General features: G+C 39.1%; 1 long non-coding RNA gene across 1 annotated transcript; it reads left to right on the forward strand.

Annotated features, from left to right (window-relative positions):
• Positions 1 to 49: 49 nt before the first annotated feature.
• On the forward strand, positions 50 to 11,985 carry LOC109275331 (uncharacterized). The gene is made up of 3 exons (XR_002084077.2): positions 50 to 199; positions 9,580 to 9,721; positions 11,549 to 11,985. It is a non-coding gene; the product is annotated as an uncharacterized LOC109275331 (long non-coding RNA).
• The last annotated feature ends 10,911 nt before the right edge of the window (positions 11,986 to 22,896 follow it).

Genomic DNA, 22,896 nt, shown 5'->3' on the forward strand with positions numbered 1-22,896 from the left:
TGAATTCCAGGGATACGAAGTAGACGCAACTAAAATGGCATTCGATGGCGTTGGTGGTGTCCAAGGCGGGATAAAGAACTTCGCCCTGGCACTGGAGGGCTGGGCCCCGGGGATGTTCCTGGGAGCGGCTCACAGGCCCCAGCCTGCAGCCTCAGGCCCCTGGGCAGGGGTGTGCGCATGCTCGTGATGACGCCTGCGGGTAGGTGTCTGAAACCCCAGAGATCCCGAGGTGATAAAGTCAACATGCCAGCCTGCCAAACTGTACAGCCTGAAAAGGACTATTTTTCACCACACGCATGAAGATACCATTCCTGTTCAAATATTTATTTGGGCTTGTATTCCGAAAAGACTTCTTCCTCTGTTAGGTTTAAGCACTTCCCCGTTCCCTTCTACTTCTGTTTAAGGTTATATGAGGATTTCCTTGTCATTTGTCCTAAGGGACTGATGTTTTATTTATGGAAATAGTAGCTGGAGCGTGAAAATGGTGAATTTGGGGACACATAAAGTTGTAACAATTTAAATTGTTAAACCCAAATTGCGTAGTCAAATCTTTAACAGACCATTCTGAAAACGTATCTGTTTTCTTTTAATAATAACAAAATACCCTGTGAGATTTCACATCCTTGATTTCTCACTTGAAGAATCATTTGGGATACATCTGGGTTTTTTTTTTTTTTTTTCTTAAGATTAAATTCTTTAAAAGCAAATTAGCTTTTAATATGAATCTTATGACTCAGCATAAGAAAGCTCTAGCCACATTATAGTTGTGGAAATTTTTCAAGAATAAACTATTCTCAGAAATAGAAATGATGCAAACGTGAGCTTTTAGATAAAAGTCTATAATGGCTCTTTGGCAAGACTCTCTACTGGATTCTAACGGGCCAAAGAGGATAAGTAAAATGTTACCTAGTCCCTACCAGATACCAGGTACTCTCTCATAAACATGGGTCATTCCGACCATAGAGTAAATCTATGACAAAGACATTATTATTTCCAGTTCATAGATAGAAATACTGAAGGTAAATGATTTGTCAAAATTGCACTGCTGAGAAAGTGCTGGGACGAGGATGTAAAATTTGGTTTTCTGACTCAAAATTTGGTATTCTTTCCACTACACTGTGACACCCCTTGGACATGAATATTAAGTATTCTAGTGGTTGTTTTTAAAATGAGAATTACTTGAGTCTGCACTTTCCCATATCCTACTCCAGATACAAGCTTTAAAGATTAAACTATAATACAGAAAAGGTGTTTCCCCTAATAAAGGGGACTTCTTTTAAGTCCCCCTTTAAAATAATGTGGCATATCCATAAATAAGCAAGGAAATAATTTTTTTTTAATTAATGAAAATTTATAAGTTGTCTTAAAACAAAATGGGAGGGGCGCCTGGGTGGCCCAGTCCGTTGAGCAGCCGACCTCAGCTCAGGTCATGATCTCGCGGTCCGTGAGTTCGAGCCCCGCGTCGGGCTCTGGGCTGACAGCTCGGAGCCTGGAGCCTATTTTGGATTCTGTGTCTCCCTCTCTCTGACCCTCCCCCATTCATGCTCTGTCTCTCTCTGTCTCAAAAATAAATAAACGTTAAAAAAAAAAATGGGATTACATATTATCTGTGAATCATGAGAATGCTAGAGGAGGTTCCCAAAATGCTATCCCAAATGAAATATCATTTTAGAGTATTACCAAGAATCCTAATGCCAAGAACTTTGGAGAGACCCTGTCCCTTTAGTTTTTTGTTGTTGTTGTTGTTGGTTTGTTTGTTCGTTTTTTTTTTAGCATACACCTTTGAGATAAATATACCAATGCAATAAATGTTGACCAAAGTATCTTGGCTTTGCACTTATGGTTTGCCATAAAATCAAAGATAAATTCTAATGAACTGTGCAGAAGAATGACCTCATAACTAGGTAGGTAATGATACGGTCAATGGCAAAACACACAGTCCTCAGCCAGAGCTCAAGCTTAAAGTGACATCTTATTCCTTTGTTCCATATGTTTATTTTTAAAATTTCTTAAAGACTATTAAAGGAAGTAAATTAATATCCTTAAATATTCATTGGCTCAAAGGAATGGCAGTTTATGATCCACTAATATGTTTGCGTTGGTTTGAACAATACAAATAAAAGGCAGAATGTTCTACCTTGTCAACCATAGAATTTGCATGTTGTCTGGGGTTGTATCTAAGTGCAAAAGTAAAGGGTATTTGAAAATAATCGATACTCTTTAGAATATGAGTGAGGGTAGATTTAGTTGGGTTTGTGGAGAAAATGTATCCAGGAAAGAAATATCAGTAACAGGCACTCAGAAAGCAAACTGTGGTGCCTCTGTTATGACATTTTAAACATATATTTCAGAAGCGGGTTTAAACCGTTTAAACCAAGGCTCAAGTGTAACTAATATATTCCCTGATGAGGTTGGTTCATCAGCTGTCTCGTTGCCCTGGGTCTTAACTCCTCCCACAGATTTCACAGTTTGTGTGTATCAGGTTTAGTCATTTATCTAGTGAAGCAGTTATCATATTCCACCCTTCCATGGCTAATCATGGCATAAGCAGTTAGCACTTTTCATCTTCAAAGCTCTTAACAGCAGTTAATTAATATAAACAACCCCCTTAGGAGATAAATTAATCACACTATAACAGTTCCCATTTTACCAATTGAGAAGCTGAGGTAAAGAGGCTAAGTAATTGGCCCAAAGCCATCAAGAAAACAATATCTGAAGACGGTGGTGGCCTGAGGAGCCCTGAGATCTCAAACTTTAATAAAATGTTTGCTTCTCTCATTAGTCTTCTGTATATCGGGTAAAATGCAATGTAGCCAATAGCTCTCTCCAGATGTCCCAATGAAAATGGGGTGTTTTGCTACCTACAATAAGAGCATCAGCTTGATTCTGCACAGTATCAACTAAATGGTCTTAAAGAAGCTAAGAATATCATCATCGCCAAATCCCAGTCTTCAGGTAGAATTTTACCTTCTGCTTCTGTGATCCTATCAAATCCGATCAAAGATCTGATCCCCAGATCCCCATGGCCAATATGTATCGTGACAAACATCTGGTCTCAGAAATCAAATGAAAAGGAAACTGAAAGCAGTGGGTCATTTGCCCACACCTTCAAATGGCTTACATTGAATGAAATTTGTACTGACTTAGCTAACCTCCCTAGATGTACTAACATTGTTTAGAGTTTAGATCAGATCACACTGGATAATTCCCAATAAACAGTATATACTTAATTCACTCTGTTCAATGTACAGTTCAATGTATAATTTAATTGACTAGCATCGGCCCGGTGAATGGGACACTTAAGATGTTCTTTTTTCTCACTGTTCACTGACTCACAAAATGAACTTTTATTTTTCATTTCCTCTTCTAATAAAAAGAAATCTTGAAATATCTGAAGCTGTTCTTGGATATATATGAAACAAAATATTCATGGAAATTTATTATTAAGGTAAAAAAATAAATTTGGGGTATACCCTACTAAAATTACTATAAATCTTACTCATAATTGAAAATCATGACTCTTCCCAATTATTACTCTAAGTGGAACTGTGTGGATCCATGCTTGTATTAATCAATTCGTTTGTTAGCCAGAATCATGGTCTTCTCCCTCCTTCTTTGGAAACGTAGGATATGGATAATGAGGATCTCATTTGAAACAAACAAAAAGTACCACATAGGCTTTTGTAAACATATTTTGTTCTAAAAACAAACACTGTACCCAGTCTTATTAGCACCTAATGCAAAAACAAATTTTTAAGAAAGAAAACATTTTAAAAACCATCCTAGAGAAGCTGGGGTAAAGATGTATGGGAACACTGTACCATCATTGCAATGTTTCTCTAAACTTAAAATCAGTCTAAAATTAAAAAAAAAAATTTTTAAAAAGACAATGTAAAACTGTGTGGTAGTCTGAAAACTAGCCACCCAAAGATATCCACAACTGAGTGTTACTTTATTTGGTGGAGAGGGGTGACGTGCTCTCAGAGAGTATGATTAAGGATCTTGAAATAGGAAGATTATCATAGATATCTGGGTAGACCCTAAATTTGATCAGATATATTCTTATAAGAAAGAGGCAGAAGAATTTTATAGACAGGAGAATATGGTGTGAAGACAGAGCAGAGAGAGATTTGGAGATGTCGACCTTGAAGACTAAAGTGATAGCCACAAGCCAAGGAGTACTGCAGCCATTGGAAGCTGGAAGAGATAAGGAACACATTCGCCCTGAAAGTCTCCGAAAGGAGTGAACCATGCTGACACCTTGACTTCTGTCCAGTGATACTGATTTTAACTTCTGGCCTATAGAACTGTGAGAAAACACCTTTCTGAGTTGTTTTAAGCCACCAGGTTGTGGTGATTTGGTAGAGCAGCCACAGGAAACTAGTATGATTGGCAAAAAATAGAAAAGAGCCAACTGCAGAAGAAATACAGATAGCCAATAAGCATATGAAAGATATTCAATGTTACTAATAATTAAACAATTAAAGCAATTAATTGGGGTGCCTGGGTGGCTCAGTCAGTTGAGCGTCTGACTTTGGCTCAGGTCATGATCTCATGGTTCGTGGGTTCAAGTCCTGCGTCAAACTCTGTGCTGACAGCTCAGAGCCTGGAGGCTGCTTTGGATTCTGTCTGTCTCTCTCTCTCTCTCTTTCTCTCTCTCTCTCTTTCTCTCTCTCTCTCTCACTTTGCTGCTCCCTTGCTCAGGCCCTGTCTCTCTCTGTTAAAATGAATAATGTTAAAATGAATGAATGTTAAAAAATTTTTTTTTAAAAAAACAGTTAACTTACCTGTTTTCTATCAGATCATGAAATTAAAGGGATTGAGAATGTTTTAAGTCCCCTGGTGCAGTTTTTACCAAAGATATCAAAACACCCAATGAACTATCATTATAGACTAGCCAAGGTCTTACAAGCGAATACATTTTACTTTCTTCAGGAAAATATGGTATCTTCAAAATAAATCTCAAGGAGTGAGTGAATAATGGACATTTGACTTTTGCTTTATAAAAAATGTTTCATTACATAAAATTTAAAATATATACAATAGTGGAGGGTTCTTATGATCAATCTTGTTTCATCTATGCCCCTTCTGGTCTCTCCCAACCTAGATCATTTTAAACAAAATACAGGCATAATATAATATTTCAGTATACATCTCTGCCTAGAGATACTCATATTAATAGATATATATTTTATAAATTTCTATGTAATTCATATGTATAATTTATATATATATTACGTATTCATATATAATTAATATATATGTGCATCTACCTTTATTTCTTCTGTTTGGTGCTTTGGTGGAATTCTCTTTCCCTTTTCCTTCATTTTTCCAGAATTAGGAATTTTACACCAGGATGTCTTAAGAAATAAAAGCAAGAGAAAAGACTTTCCTATGAGAGTCAAAAGATTCCAAAGTCTAATTCTCTTATACCATACGGGAAAGAGACGCATATGTTTGTTAAGGTGTGTGGAAGAGAGTGTGTGAGCATATCCTACATTGCTCCTCTTGGGTCTTGATCTATCAACATTTTCTCCTTATCTTCAGCCTCTCCTCTACTTCTTTGCTACTCTCAAAAACATGTGTAAGATGCTTTCAACCCCCCCCCCCCCCCACACACACACCAAAAACAAATACCTCATCTGATTCCACAGCTTCTCTAGCCATCATTTCATTCCTACTCAAACAAATATCATTAAAGAACAGATCACGATTGTCCTCATTTTCATCTCCCATTGACTTTGCAACACAAAGCACTGAAACCCCTCTCACTGGTAAATGTTCATCAAGTGAAAGGATGTGACAGAAAACAAAGCACACTTGGCCCCTGTCCTCATTTTTCTGTGGCCTACTTGCCCTTAAGTCTTGATACCCTGGGCAAATTTTGGGGAATGAATCTCTAAGCACTCTCTTCCCACTGTTCTTCACTGTCTCCTTTTGTTCCCTAAACTCTACTCTCAAAAGATTTCAGGTGAGCCCTGGATTGACTGAGATTGAAAAACAATGGCTCATGTTCATTCTTCCTCCAGAAATCAAATCTCAGTGTGGCAGGTCAGTGAGATAAGAACGGAAGATGGCTATTTCTTTCTCGATATCTTTAAGATTGATATGGAAGGATCCTTTAGGTCTCTAGTGGTTCCTAAAATTGTCAGGACTGTTCAAGCTATATTCATTTATCTGCCAGGCACAGACAGAGCCAAGTTCCCTAACAAGCCATTCAAACCTTCAGGAAGGGCTAATTTCTCAGCATATCTGAATCTTCAAGCTCTAAGTAGAGTGAGCAAAAACATAAATGAAACAATAACAAAATGTTGAGTCACTCCAAAGATACTATTTGTATTTTGGACTTAAACTAAAATAAACTGGAAGTGTTTATCTGTTGCCAATGATAAAGTTTAAAGTAACAAAAATGATTGCTGAAGAATTAGATGATAATGCAATGTATTAAAATCTAGGTTTTTCCCAGTCAGCAAGAGATTACCTATTGCAAGTAGGAGAAAGTGAATGAAAAGGTAAAACCTGAATATTGATATTTAAAAAGACACCCTTGAGGGGCGCCTGGGTGGCTCAGTCGGTTGAGCGTCCGACTTCAGCTCAGGTCACGATCTCACAGACCGTGAGTTCGAGCCCCGCATCAGGCTCTGGGCTGATGGCTCAGAGCCTGGAGCCTGCTTCCAGTTCTGTGTCTCCCTCTCTCTCTGCCCCTCCCCCGTTCATGCTCTGTCTCTCTCTGTCTCAAAAATAAACGTTAAAAAAAATTAAAAAAAAAAATAAAAATAAAAATAAAAAGACACCCTTGAGTGTTTGAAAGTAGTCAGTAATGACAAAGAAAATGTCTTCATATATAAATAGCAACTAGAGAAGTTATCACATGAAATAGTACATGTAAACTCTGACCATGCACATGTGTGCACATATACACATACATGTTCACCAATCTTGGAGGTCAAAAATTTTGCTAGAGAATATGACTTAAGTTTTGATACCTAACTAGGCTATTATTTTAGCTGATATATTTCAGAAGTTGATATAAGAGAATATAATTATTGACCTATATGGTCATTATAGTAAAATGAAGTTTTCTTTTTGAGTGAGAGGATTATATACACAACTTGAGGCAGAAAGACAGAAAATCAAAGAAAATGAGAAGGAAGCTTAGTCATCCATCTCAGGACAGACCCAAGATAATTGTAAGCTCAGTGAGGACAGGATCTGTGTTTCTCTTGCTAACTTTAATGACCTCAGCAGTTGATAAATGGGTGAATGAATAAACTCCCATTTCCCATCTTACCCAATTCCCACTTGATCAGAAGAGAGATGATAAGAACCAGAAATGGAGCAATTAAGGTACAAGTAGAGAAGAAAGATTGGAATTGAGAAATGTTGTCACCTGCTAGTCTCAATTGAGACTAGTAATTGTAGTAACAGCAAATATGCTGTCCAGTGATTGCGAGAACATGGAGTCAACAAGAGTAGTTGATCCTTTTTAAAAGTATAGATGTGGGGCACCTGGGTGGCTCAGTCGGTTAAGCAGCCCAATTCGGCTCAGGTCATGATCTCGCGGTCCGTGAGTTCGAGCCCCACGTCGGGCTCTGTGCTGACAGCTCAGAGCCTGGAGCCTGTTTCAGATTCTGTGTCTCCCTCTCTCTCTGACCCTCCCCCGTTCATGCTCTGTCTCAAAAATAAATAAACGTAAAAAATAAAAATAAAAAAAAATTAAAAAAAAAGGATAGATGTGAAGGAAAAGAAAGGAAAGCAAAGGGAAGGGAAGAGCTGAGGTGGTGGCTGGAGGAGGTGCTGGATCAAGGAAGAGTTTCACTGGCTTGTTTAGAAGGAGTAGACACAAGGGCAAAGGTAAAGGGGAATGATTTCTGAGGAACCAGACCAGTGGTGGGTCCTACCCACACACATTTATATAGCTTAGAAAAGGCACAATTTGATTGAAAGACCAGTGGAAGAAGAATCTAAAGGACCCTGTGCTAGCCCTGCCTTTAGTATTCATTTCCAAGTGGGCGAGCTTGGACAGGCCACTGGAGCTCTCTGAACCTCAGATTTATATCTATGCAGTATGAAGATGAGAAAATATATAATTGGTTCATCAGAAGTTGACCAAGAGGAAAAGGGTTTAAGGAAACCCAGCACAGGAAGACTCACAAGGCACTGTTACAATGCATTTGAGGGGAACTGCTTGTGAGCTATCACCAATGACTATGTTTCTTGGGTAGGCCAGCGATTTCTGAGGTGGACAGAACCGCAGACCCAACCTGTCTTAGTAGGCCCATTATTCACTGCATCATTGGCACTGACTTGGCTGAGCAGGCCTCTATGGGAACTCCATTGTCTAAGCCAGAAAGAACAAACTGGGTCCTGTGCTTGGTCCTTTTGTATCAACATTTAGCAATCAGCCAGTTAATAAAGTCTCAAAGATTAGTATCAGTTTGAAAGGGAAAATGCACACAAAACAATTAATTAAGAGCATTAAAACAAATGCATTGCTGAGGATGGCACTGGATCCAGGAGACAAAATGGGTTAAAAAAAATTTTTTTAAAGGAATGCTCTAATTGAAAACTGGCAGCAGCAGAAGACACAGTATAGTTAAAACAGTATCTTATCAGAAAATTAGCAAAATGTAATTTTTATTGGGTTTTACAGATGTTATTTTTAACCACATCAAAAATCCCACCTCATGGCTATTGGCACAAATTGTCATAATTACTATAATTTGAAGTCTGAGCGATGGAATGGCTGCTGAGATAGTTATCTCATCCCCAGACTAAGTCTGCATTAGTTGAGCAGCCAGAAGAAGGAGCTCATGTTTTTGTACTTGGTCTGGACTTCATTTGTGTCCTTTATCCAATCTCATTCTTAGGAATATTGAAGAATAATTTTTTTTTCTACCTGAAACACTGGAGAAAATCAGGAGGTTAATATTAAGAGTGCTGAGGTCACCTTTAATTAACATACCAATCACCTCACCTCCAATCTGCAAGTAAAGTGTTGTATTTTATTCTATTTTTACATTTCCTGGTGAACTCTATCATAGTTAATGCATATACTAAATTCTGGGCATAATTATTCAACTACCTACATAAGCATGGCTAATAAAGCCAAACTAAGAAAAAAGAGCTTTTAATATCCCTAATACCAATTTAACATATGTCTTTGCTACTTCGGGAGTAAAAATATGACTATACATGTCCAAAATACATGTAACTTATAAAATTAGGAAACAAGATCAAGAAATTTGTTAGAGGAAATGCTGTGGATAACTTATATCCACAGATTCACATGCCAGATCAAAGAATAAAAACAGTTATGACTGTGCTATAATTTCGATTTGGGTTAGATTGGCAGAGGGCCTAAGAGACTCAGCTGATATAAAGAGAGGAATCTCAATAAGAGAACAAAGCTGATCAGACTTAAGGAAATACTTTGAAACAAGAAAGGAAAGGAAAGGTTAACATGCTATTTTAACGATCGGCCAATGCTGAGTCATCTCATTGTTATTTTAGATCATAGAACATTTTCAAAATGGTTTCTTTCAAACTCTCAGCCATAGTTTATCTGACTTATTATAGGAAGAAGGGACCTGGATTACATTCATACATTCGACAGATATTATGTGCTGGTCCTGCTGTAGGCCCTGAACAGTTGTGAGCAAGGAGTACATACAGTAGAGTCACACAGACAGAAATAAAACAGACAACAGACACGTAAAAAGTAAGTATGTAATATAATGACACGTAGTATACATGTCTTGCAGGAAAGTCAAGCAGGGTAAGGCAATGAAGAGTGATAGAAGGGTGGCAGTTTAGACAGAAAAGCCCCCATCCCCACCCTGAATAGGGTGATAGATGGGCAGAGACTTGAAAAGTGATGGAGGAATTTGGGTGGATCTGTGGAGCAAGGGCATTCCAGACAGAAGAAATAGCGAGTGCAAAGACCCTGACATAGGAACATGTTAGGATAGAGTAGCAGGAGATGAGATGGGAGAGAGGCCTTGCGGGCCATGGCAGGGACTTTAGGTTTCGTTTTAAGTACAGTGGGAAGCCCAAGGAGAGTTTTGAGCAGTGGAGTAATGCAATCTGACTAAAGCTAAAAAGTGATTCTGCCACTGGGTAGAGAGTAAGAGTGAAAGTCACAAGAACAGTGGTGAGGCTGTTGTACAGCTAGCCAAAGGATAATAGTGGCTTTAGACCATCATGGTACTCATGAAGGGGGCAAGAAGTGTCAGATTCAGAATGTATGTTGGATATTGTACGAACAGGGTTTGCTAAAGACTGGATGCAAGGGACGAGAGAAAGAGAATAATCTGAAATGACTCCTAGGTTTTTGGCTGAGAAAATGAATGAATGTAATGCCATTCGTTGGAATGGGGAAGACCTGAAAAATATGGGCTCCGGATATTGAGATGGGAATCGAAAATTAAACTTTAGTCATGTTAAATGTGAGATGCCCATTACATGACAAGTAGATAATTAAATATATGGTCCTGAGTCCAGGAGGAAGTTTGGGCCAGAGTTATAAATTTGGAAGCCATTAGCTTATAGATGTTATTGAAAGCCATGAGACTGGGTGCAGCTAACCAGAGAGAGTATGGATAGAAAGGAGAATCAAAACAGATTAGAAAAGGGGGAGAATTCCTCAAAAGGAACTGACAAAGATTACTTGACCTCTATGGGGTCTTTTCAACACAAATTAAAATGAAACAAGCTGGCTTTGAATAGATAAAGGAGGTGGTGGTTAGGGGCTCACAGTAGACTACAATCTGGATTTAGTTATCAGTAGAATACTCGCCTTGTTGTTGTTACTTCTATTTTTATACAAAGTGAGATACTGTATAAATGAGTATGTGGAGTGCGATTTTGAGGTACTTTTCCTTTACAGTAAATACTATTGAGTAAGTCTGATTCTGATGCAAGTGATCTAAGGATCTTATTTTAAGAAAGGTGGGACAATTAAGGGGAAAAATTAGCAGATTTGTATGTAAGTCCTAAAAGTAAATGCTAAAAACTAATGAGTTTTTTGGCTCTAACAATTATAGGCTAGAGGAGTCATTAAGTTTTTAAAGGGCTGCACTAGATTGGTACTAAATGAAGAATCTGTGTTTTCACTGAGAATCATGCAGCAAAGAAAAGGCAAAATCACTCTAAGAAATATTTGGGTTAACTATCTAAAACATGTTCTGATGTAAGAGTTATGAGTTACAAAAATAAAGACCATTGAGAGTCTTGAAAGAATTTAAAGGAAATGGACAAAGAACTCATCCAAGCAAAAAGTTTATAGAATTACTTGAAATGAATTTGATACCTTTAGAATATTCTACTTGCATTTGCCAAGCAGAATTACATTTATTTTTCTGCTAGATACAAATTAAATTGTAAGGAATCATTTGAGATGGGAATCAGTTGTAGTCACACCTCTATCTTCTAGAAAACAGATTTCTGTAAACATTAAACATTCAGCTTAAACATTCAGAATGAAAATGAGTCTGGAGTTTTGATTGTTTCTTTGGTTTTCTTGTCTGTTTGTTTGTTTTTTAATTAGGCTTTCTCTATCAGGAGAGAAGAAAAGGTAAACGAGTAATTGAAAATTTGAAAAACAAACATTAATGAAACTAACCAGAAAGATGCCATAAGATGGAATGGGAGTTGTTGGCTTCCACATTGTGAGGAAAGGATGGTGATTGCTCTGAAAACCAGGACATTTGGCTCAAGAGCCAACAATTGCTTAAACTAAAAAGAAGAGAAAAGAGAAACAAAGGGACCATCGGAAGTAGCAGAGTGTAGTATAAGTACCTGGCATTAAACTTTTAATTGCATCCAACTCAAATGACATCCATCTTGAATAAACATATAGCTAGCTGTATGATAAAGCTACTAGCAAAACAACCATCTAAGGAATGGGCCTGCCCCCACCCATGAAGTTCCCTCCTTCAGAAAGCCCTGGGTGACCTACAGAACTGACCACCCAAGTGACCCCACTTCCCCCTTCCTGTGCCCTAAGTCCCACTCTTATGCTTTAAACTAGCCAATAGAGAACCCCTGGGTGGCTCAGTCAGTTGAGCATCAGACTCTTGATTTTGGCTCAAGTCATGATCCCAGGATGGTGAGACTGAGCACGGCTCAGTGCAGGGCTGGAGCCTGCTTAAGATTCTCTCTCTCTCTTTCTCTCTCTCTCTCTCCCCCTATGTCCCTCCCTTGCTCGTGCGTGTGCATGTGCTCTCCCTCAAATAAAAAATTGATGATAGATAGATAGATAGATAGATGGATAGACGGATAGACGGACGGATAGATAGATAGATAAACAAACTAGCCAATAGAGTGTACCTGTGAAACCTGAGACTGCTACCTTGGGGCCCTGCTAAAGGCAGAGCCCTGGGTCCAAGCTTTCTCTCTTTCTCTACCCCAGACTTCACTGTGCAATCCTTGGGTGTGTCTTATACCTTCCAGGACTTGTGAATAATAAATCTCATTCCTCAAAGTTCCTTCATGGTTTTTACTGAAATGCATCCTGCAACCACAAGGGCCTGTGAGGAACATGTCTGTGGGGGCTGGCTACCAGAAATACAGGTCTGGCAAGTGCCTCGGACATTTCTAGCCATAGCATCACTATCAAAAGGCTGAGACCGACATAACACAGAGATGAAGGTCAATTAAAGCATTGAGGAGCAGACACCCTGCTGTTAGGAGTTACCTCAGCAGACCCCACAGGATTCTTCGATAACTCTAGAGATCTGGCACCAAGAGCCCATCTCATCCCAGGAGCTTGTAGAGGGCACACAGACCCGAGGCAGCTCGGCCGTGTACTGTGAGTCTGACAGACACATATTTGCAGGGTTTACAAACATTTTTGGCCTGTGGTGACAAGTCTAAGTAATTAAAAATGTTATGATTATTATTCACTATAAACTCTGTTTACGAAGGTAAGGAAATGTATGGTCTATTCACAAATGGCTTCCATCTCATGGTAAGAATCTACCGGCTATACATGAGACATGGTGTAAGGCATTGGAAATACAAAGATGAGCAGGACAGTCTCAACTCACACAGAGTTTACAGTTAATGGAGGGGGAGGAGAAAGGAGGCTGATAAGGACAGATGAGTAAAACAGATGCTTACAATACAAAATGGTGTGCGGTCACAAAAAAGGGAGCATAAACTCTGACTGTGGCTGGCAGAGAGATTAGGGAAAGCTTTCCAGAAAAGGCAATGTTGAGTTGAGCCTTGAATGATAAATAGGAGTGCTCAGGGTGAAAAACAATTTAAAGATTTGAACTTCAGCTATTTGGAAACAATCCATCTTTTGAAAACACCTCGTTCCCCCAATTGCACTAAATAACAGATTTTATTTTATGTAAGTCAATTCAAGTGAACATCCTGCAACTTTTATTATCATAGCAAAGTTCAGAATATTGAATCAACTTTGAAATTTAATCAACCATCTATAGCAGGCAGGTAATTACATACTAGAAATTATAAGTTTTTGTTCAATATAGGTAGAGTGAAATGCTTTGGCTTAGGGGAAAGGTACTATCAAAACAAGTTATCCTCAGGTTTACTATGAGTCAGGATTCTAATTGGGTAATATTTAGGGAACAAAAGTTATGCTTCATGTTTCATATTTTAATTTCTAATGAAACTAAGAACAAAATGCAGAGAAATGTAAACTTTTTCAAATCTCAGAGGTATGCTGTTTTTTGTTCTGTATTCTAATCTCTTTACCAGTTATCAGTTAAAGAAGATTGACTGACTGCCCCATTTTTCTTTTTTAATCTGGTTTACATGAGCTCAGAAATAAATAAAATAACACAAAGGAATTGTCCAATAAATTATGACTAATGAATTAGAAAGTGCTATTTGGTGCTTTGTGAACATTTCAAAATATTGTAAGCCTTTTTCCTCATTAAGATATCCCCCCCCCAAAACAAAAACAAAGAAAGAAAGAAAGAGAGAGAGAAAAAGAAGAACTTCACTGTAGAAGCATGAAATATGATAACTAATAAGAACAATTATAATCATTTTCTTTAGAATACAGCAACTATGAATGACACATGTAAATAGCTCCAATATATTCATTTAATATTACTGATAATTAACGTGAGCACTAAATTAGAATTGCCTTTATCAGCCCAAGTTGTAAAGCATTGCAACAGCTTAGAGATTACTAGGGGAGCTTGATACGTGGGTGAGGAATATACCAGACTGCTGATAATGAAGAAGTGTAGAGACTTTTAATTCTGTAAGTAAATAGAATGTTTTTAAGCATCAGACATCATCAAAATTTAGCTGAATTAATTGGTAAACACATCCTGCATGTTTGCCTAAATCCTTTTATTCCCTGAAGGAGCTAAATACCTTTCCTCATTTGCATCTGTTGGAATACAGAATTGTCCTAATTTTGAAATTCGAGCAAGCCCCACAAAATGCATTGGGAGTGATTTCTGTAGTGATTTTGCACAGTTTTACAAAGTGATAAAGTGATCTTCTGGATACACTTCTGGATACACTTCTTTATCTTTCTTTCCCAGATACTATCAGAAAAATGAACAAGATTTTTTTAGCTTAGGAAAAGTTGCTAAAAAACAAGTTTTCCCACAGCTCCCTTTGAAAACCTTTTCTCTTGCACTCAAAATAATATGAATTCAGAACAATCTGAAATGAAGTAAAACAGGACAGAAACTGACTTTGTGATATATCTAAAAGCTGCAAATGTACGTATTTTAAACAACTTAAGCTGACAAAAATGCTCACATCTGAACAGTGGTAGAATATTTGCTATAATCTGCTTACACCAGGTGCTCAATTAATGCTGAATGAAGGAGGTCCCATGGGATTTGTTTTAAGAGAAACTTGAATGAGGAGAGAAAAGTTCTGAATCTGACCACTTATTATTTCTTGAGGTAAAATAATGTTTTGTGCGTTTGCCATTTTAATATCACACAAATCAAAATACTTATTTTCCTTCCTCTAATACCAGCTTACGTCAGACCATCATCACCTCACTCCTCAGTGACTAAAACAGGCATGGTGGTCTTCCTGTCCCATTTCTTTCCCCCCACCCTCCTGCTCCCATCCATTTTCCATTCTATATGCTGACTGACCTTTCTAAAAGCTTTCCATGTCCCTGCATTCCCTTGGGTAAATCTCAAAGCATTCAAGACACTCCACACTGTGTCCATAACCAGCCTCCTTCATCTCCGCAACTGAAGCACCCACTTCTTGGTGTTCCAGCCATATTCTACCGCATGCAGTTTTTCTACACACCATGCTCTCACCCCAGGAACTTTGCACATGTTGTTCCCTCTTTTGGGAGGTTTTACTCTCTCTCCACTCTTGGCCTTCCATCCTTCCATCTGGCTTACTCCTACTTGTCTTGGAGATTTTCGTTGAGATATCATCTACTCTGAGAATCTTCCTTGACAGCTCCTCTCTTTCTAGACTAGATTAGTGATTTGCCACCCTGTGCTTTCATGTAACTAATGACTCAACATGGTGGCTTGTTTGTTATTACCTCTTAATAAATTCAAAGAATTTGTTACATCTAATGTGATGCCTGGCACATAGCAGGCACTCAAGAAATATTCTGTGAGCGAATTAGGGACCTTCGAAATGAGTAGTCTTCTTTGATGAAGGTGATGTAGCAATAACTTCTATTGTAAATGATAATACAGTAAAAAGAAAGTATATCAAAAATTGAGACCTGAATCAGGTAAGTGAAAGCACTTTAGAAAATACAAAGCACTAGTTATATATTATCATTATCATCATAATTCTCAAATGCCTAGATTGCCGTTTTGACTCTGCCACATTCCTGCTCAAGAGCCCCCAGCACCTTCACTCTCTTACCACCTCTCCACATACACCCACCCCCCTTCGCCTTCCACAGTGTTTCTCAAAGTGTGGCTGTGTAAAGTGGTAATCAATCTCATGGTCATTTGCTCCAGGGGAACTTCTTTCCCCAGTCTTAGACCATGTGCTCTGGATGCTGCTAACTCTGCCTTGGGACCACAGACATAGAGCCTGTGACTCTAACAAGGCCAACGAGCACCTTGCATTCTCATAACCAGTGGACATGGTGCGTGAGGCTCCCTAAACTGTGATTAAGCCAGTCTAGTAAGGGTGACCTCAGAATCTCTGCAGGGAATACTGAAGCAAACATGGCCATGCTCATCTGCTGTGTCAACCAGGCAGCAAACAACTATAGGAGTTACCAGCAGCCATCTTGCAATTGTTAGCGAAGCATCCTAGGATGAAGCCAATACGTCTATCAGCAGAGACATGAAAGTGTCTGGTCCTTGGGGTATTCTCAAGCTGCTGATGCATGTAGTTGACACTACAACTATCCATCATAACCAAAAATCAGAAAGATGTAGTTCTGCATCTTGACACGGAATGTGACACTTCTGGGTTTCTCCTCCTCGAAAATGGATTTTATTTTAATATTTATGTATTTTGAGAGTGAGAGAACAGGGGAGGGAGAGAGATTCAGAATCCCAAGCAGGCTCCGTGCTGTCAGTACAGAGCTTGACACAGGGCTCTATCTCATGGTTTGTGAGATCACGACCTGAGCCGAAATCAGCAATCTGATGCTCAACTGACTGAACCACCCAGGAGGCCCTGGAAAGTGGATTTTAAAACGTTTTTTTTTTCTTCCTTATAATAATGTTTTGAAAAATAATTAAAAGTTAAGTCCATATTCAATTAGTGCTAACAAAACAATGAATCAAATTTATAAAAACAGTATTGAGATCTCTATAAGTGAAGGGTTTTATTAGCTCAAAATACTATTGAAGTAGAATTACCATCATTGATTTACTAGTCACCTGACTTCTAGTTCAGCTGCAGGTCTCCAATGTTATTAAAATATTAAGTTAATGCACAGGAAATACATTTTCTACAAAATCAGTATCTAAGGAGAGAAAATAAAGTCCATGTGATCAAGGAAGAGCAACATTAAGAAGGATGTTACTGTTAAACTTCCAGGCCAACTCTTCTACTAAATCTTTCAAAAATGTTGTTGGATCTACAGTTTTGGTCAGATCCAGGTTAACACAAACTTGTCAGAATTGCTTTCTTCAGAAGTAAGCAGTTAGATCAGGAAATAAACCACAAAAATTCCTTAATTGCTAGTCATCTAAGTAAGGTCTTATACTTTGGCTGAAACAGTAAACCGAAGGAAAGAAATACCTAGCAATCTTTTGGGGGTATTTTTTTTTCCACTCAAGCTAAGAAAAACACCCTAACTAGCAAAGGGGTCAAAAAGAATAGAGAGGCGATAGCTCTTCAAACCTTCCTTTCTAGGTAGAATTAGCCATTTAAGCTTTGTCCACATTAGCATTAAGCTAGCGAGTCTAGAAAGTGACTTAACTCCTATCACTTTGCCAGTGTGTTTATTTAATATTAATCCCATGTGTTTTAGGAATTGGTCTGAACCGAGTTACATTGGAATTGCCTCCAAAAAGGCTTAATCATGCCTCAGGAGCATCTTAAGCTATTTATTATAATAATTTATTATTTGTTTAAAATTTATAATGAATTCATTTATAATGGGTTCTCATTTACAGAAAGTCAATGTATCATTAGCTGGTTGACTGTGGGCCACTTCTTGTGTGTGCTCTTGGTATGGACAACTAATACCCAGTCCTAGACAAGATAACTCTTCTAGAGAATTTCAGATAAGTAATTTGTATTTAATGAGTTCATGGTTCAGACACAATCATCAACGGGATCAATCAGTTAACAAATAGAGACTAAAAATGACAATAATAAAGATACCGTTTATTACTTCCTACAGGAAGACTGGAGAGGGACTTTCCATAGTGTTAAGGTTCGAATTAAAATATCCTTACACAGTAGGAATAATACAGCTATACAGCTATCCCTTGTGGGAGAGCCAACACACAGACTTCAGCTCACTATTATTGGCTTTTCTGTTTGGTAGGACTTGTTTCTTTGCTTTCCTTTTATAATGTGTATAATAATGTGCATTTAGATGCATGAAAAAATTAGCATAGTAATTCAATATTAGTATAGAATTTGAAATTAGCATAGAATTTCAAGCATAACTCTCGAGGAATTATTGATAAACCTGGAACTTTCTAAAGATAAAATCTTCTAGGAGGAAACCTACTCGTTGAATACATGATGGAAATGAGGCAGGGAGGCACAGAGGAGAACGTGACACCCCTTTGCTAGCCACAGAGGCTTCCCAGCTGCAAAGGTGTTTGAGTGGCTCAGGAAGGTCATAGGAATCCTCTGATCTATACAGCTGCTCCTCTGAGATGGAGCATGCCAACTGACCACAGGTATTCTATGACAGCAGTTGGTGACTGAGTATCGGATATGATTTCTCTCTATGATGCATTAATCCTCAGGTGTGTACATAATCATCCTGCTTATCGTACAGTCCAAGTTTTTGTCGCATTAGAGACACTATAGGTACACTATCTGATTTCTCCATGGATGCTTTGCTGCTGGGGGATAACAGTGCCAAGGGCTACATAATGTCCAAGCTTTAAGGCATCATTTTCTCCAGCCGAGTGTTGACTGTTCCAACACAGGCAGGAGTGGACTAGGAAACTTTTGAATGCTTAAGATGACCGTGTCTTTCAGCCACTCTCCTTTGTGCCCATGCTTCTCCAGGATAAGAGCATTTACCCTTCTGTGCCACCATGCTACTCTTGCTTGGCAAATAATCAATAGACAAGCATCAACCAACTCCAGGGGAAGCCTCTTCTGCTGCAAAGAAAAAATCTCTTCCTTTAAGTTTCCTCACCTCTATTTCAATGCCAGGCAAGAGTTTCACTTCATACACTTGGGTATCATTCCTAACAAAGACTACTTCCCATATGAATAAGCATATCTCTAAGTTGCAATAAGATGCAGTTTTTCAAAGCCCTTCTTATCAGGGCACTTGGTGTTGGAACTCTGGCATCATTAATAAAACAAAATATGTCTTGTGAATGAAAACCATTGCATACGTAAATATGCAATCTGCTACAAGAGAAGCTTTTTATGAGTTTATTTTCTACAAAACTTTTCAGTTAAAACCCCCAACCCTCCCCCCCCCCCCCACTGCCACATAAATTTAAGCTATGGGAGGTTTGTAGCACGCTGGAAGTATGAGGAATCTCAGTGATCCTGCAGTCCATCGGCACAGAAACCCAGGTGTCCTTTGCTGCCCCTAGTCTGCAAGAGAGAACCCCGAGGCCTTGGCAGGGCCCTGAACCCACCAGCCGGAGCTGCTCTGCATTTATATCACATATGCCTTGCTCTTCTGGAGGGGATTTATCGGTTTTAAAAGGGCTTTTGCTGCTGCCTAAGAAAGACTTAAAGTAAAAAATTTATTTCCGCTAATGATCAGGATGACACTCTAATTTTCTGTAGCCAACTGAGGCCCTGGAAGGTGAGGTGACTTGCCCCAGAGTCTCCCCATTAATAAATGACAGAAACTTCCTGACTTCACCTGTTACTCTCCCCCTGATACTGTGACCAATCATTCTGTTCACAACTCACCTTTCTACATATCTCAAGTTTTTATTTAAAAACATTTCTTTCTGGTTCTGTTGAGCTGTAACTAGCATACAGCACTCTGTGCAGCACAATGACTTGACTTATGTGTACTATGAAATGATTACCAAAATAAGTTTGGTTAACATCCATCATCTCATAACGTGTATCTCAGTCTTAAGCTGTCTTTGGCTTCCTGGACCTCATGGGTTTATGACCCTATATTTTTATATGAAGCTTAAAGGCACTAAAGGATCCCAAGGGCAACCTCCCCCTCATGTTTGCAGTCTTAAAATTATCAAAGGCAAATGCTTCCAGATGGAGCAGTTACTTCTAACATCCCTTGGCTGAGGAATGCGCACGTAGTCAATCAAAGTCACTGGCAAGAAGGAAAGTGTGCCTCCGATGTGCCCTGGCTTTTTGACAACAGGTGTATCATAGCAATAGCATTTACAACCAAACCTTTTGACAAATGACTGCTGGAGGTCTCATATCTCAGAACTGGTTTTGAAAGGACAAACCCCTTATGAGCCAGTCCTTGACAAACTGGACCCTTTGGACAGTTGTCTCTATCACACCAATCCAAATGAACTTGTTGCTGGTCCCAGAGCCCACACACCAGGCATTGTTAAGGCCATTCCTTGTGATCCCGTCTAGATCTTCAAGGCTCGGGTTCCTGGCATCCCAACCCTCCTGTAAGTTTCCTTGTGCTCCCGGACTGGGAGTGGTATCTTCCTGTTCTCACTCCATATGTACCACTCAGGTTTTTGACCACATTCTAATGATACTAGTAAAAAATAGCAATAACAACAATTAACGTGCATTTAGCACTTACTATGTGCCAGAGACAATAACTCTTCCAAGTAGGTATTATCCCTATTTTGTACATGACGAAATGAAGCCCAGTGAGAACAAGAAATTTGCACAAAGGGCAAGCAGACAATAAATGACAGAATGGGTGTTTGAACTCAGAATTCTGTAGCCTGAGCTTGTACCATTAGGCTGTGCATCATTGTCTCTCCCTTGGGTTACAAACTACCCAAAGATGTAATCAGTTTCTTATTTATCTCCGGTCACCATGATTTCTCATGCAGCCATGAACAGAATGGGGCCCCACTAAGGATATGTCGTCGTAAGAGTCAGGGAGACCATGCTCTAAAAACACAAAATCCCTCAACACTGGAAACCATTGGCTACACACACAGACACCTCCAGTCACACTCAGCATTTGGCTCTTTCTGCAGTGTCTGCAACAGCTTGGCAGTTCTAATATCTGAAGGATTAGTGCTGATCTACACTGATTGCTCACACCTGCAATTCAAACTAACCCCTGTTCCGCTTTGTGCAATCAGCCATGCCCAGGTAAGACCATCAGCTTCCCAAATGACAGGCAAACAGAGACCCACCTGACAGGTCTGACCAGACACCTGTGAGATCTGCAAAGTAGGAAGGAAGGGGGAAGGGAAGGTGGAATTACAAAATTAAAGCACCGAATGTAAACGGTAAAAGAGTGAGTGCTCCGTTTACTTCGCAGAAAGATTAGAAACTCTGTAGACTGAAAACATCAAAGGTCCCCAGCTCATGAATGCAGGGCAGTAACTGGCAATGGAATTTTTACAGGCACTAAGATCCGATATTTATGGTTTTATGTATAGGAAGCCTTAGAGAAGTCAGATAGACCTTAGATTATCGAAAGTGCCAAACATAATGGTGCTTTGATTTTCAATGCTGCCTCCTAACCAGGGAACTCTGCGTGCATTTGCTAACATTGTCCTGATAATCCTCATAAGGTCCCCTTCTGGAGGTCAGGGGTGTCGATGGGAAAATGCAGTCCATGAAGGACTAGGACAACTCGCTCAGAGCATCGTAACAGAGCCAGAAAGATGCATTGTTCTTCTTGATGAAAAGGGTCCAATTTTGTCAACTACATTTTCCATTCTGAATTTCTCCTCTTTGTTTTCAAGATGTAATAACCAAAAGAAAAATGTGTGCTGTAGATATACATAAACATATGTATGTATGAATGTATGTACACGTATGTTTGTTTTAATAGTCGCAGTCACAGAAATAAAAGCCACATCCCCATTCATCACGTTCTTATCTTTGGTAATCCATATTGCCTTCTCAAGGGAATGGTAGTTCAATCCTGAGTGACTGGACTAGTTCCAATTACAACCACAAATAATTGGATTTTGGTTTATTTCCTTCTTTTTATACGTGTCAGATTTTTGCAATATAAGTTTCACTAAATTTGTTTGCACTGTATGACTAACCTTTTTTAAGATGTAAATGAAGAAATATCAGAAAAGCAAAGCAGCAGGCCTGGTTTGATTTTAAAGGCATTCTATTCCAGGGGTACCTGGGTGGCTCAGTAGGTTGAGCATTCGACTTCAGCTCAGGTCACGATCTCATGGCTCATGGGTTTGAGTCCCGCACCAGGTCTCAGCTGTTGGTGTGGCGCCTGCCTCAGGTCCTCTGTCCCCCGTCTCTCTACCCCTCACCTGCTCTCTCACTCTCTCTCTCTCTCAGAAATAAACATTTTTAAAAACCCAGTTTTTTAAAAAGGCTTTTTTTTCCCAAATAGAGCCAAATATAGAAAATATACATCACAATATCCCCCATGATAAGTCACCATTTCTCCTGCTGCTGCTGATAATTAACAAAGCATTGAACCAGGGAAATTTTTCTTAATTCAAAGTTTAGTTTGGTGTTTGTTGAGGTCTATAAGCTTAGAAACATCAAGGTTATGATTTCTTCTTAGGAAAAGTTACTGACAACTTGGGGCACCAGTCCTGGAAGTGACTTCCACTCCCCCAAAAATCATTCCACTGACTTTCATTAAAGGCAAAATGATGCAGGGGCATCTGGGGTGGCTCAGTCAGTTGAGCGTCCAACTGTAGCTCAGGTCATGATCTCATGGTTTGAGGCGTGGAGCCCCACATCAGGCTCATTGCAGAGCCCTCTTCCAATCCTCGGTCCCCCTCTCTCTGCCCCTCCCCTACTCACATTCTCTCAAAAATAAACATTCAAAAAAAAAAAAAAGATAAAATGATGCAACAAATAAGCAGGATCTTCTCATGCTCTTCATCAGTTTTTATCTTCAGAGCAGTTACATGCCCTATCTGGTGATATTTGTTAAATGTTATCATTACTTTAGCCAGATAGTCAAAGTTGGCTCATGGGGATATATTTGAACTTGAGTGGTTTCAGGTTCCAGTAAGAATGCCAAAGCTTGGCTCTAGTAACACACTCCCTTCTGGCCAAGCCCTGAGCCAATCCGGATGATGGTAGAAACTGCTTTGGGGTCGTGGGTTTGTCTCAACCCAAGAGAGTAAAATCTAGGGCTTTTTAACTGTGGCACATCACACCAGACAAAACAGTAGG

This window comes from Panthera pardus, unplaced genomic scaffold (genome assembly GCF_024362965.1).
Source record: "Panthera pardus isolate Hobbes unplaced genomic scaffold, ASM2436296v1 HiC_scaffold_16, whole genome shotgun sequence".
Classification (NCBI taxonomy): Eukaryota; Metazoa; Chordata; class Mammalia; order Carnivora; family Felidae; genus Panthera; species Panthera pardus.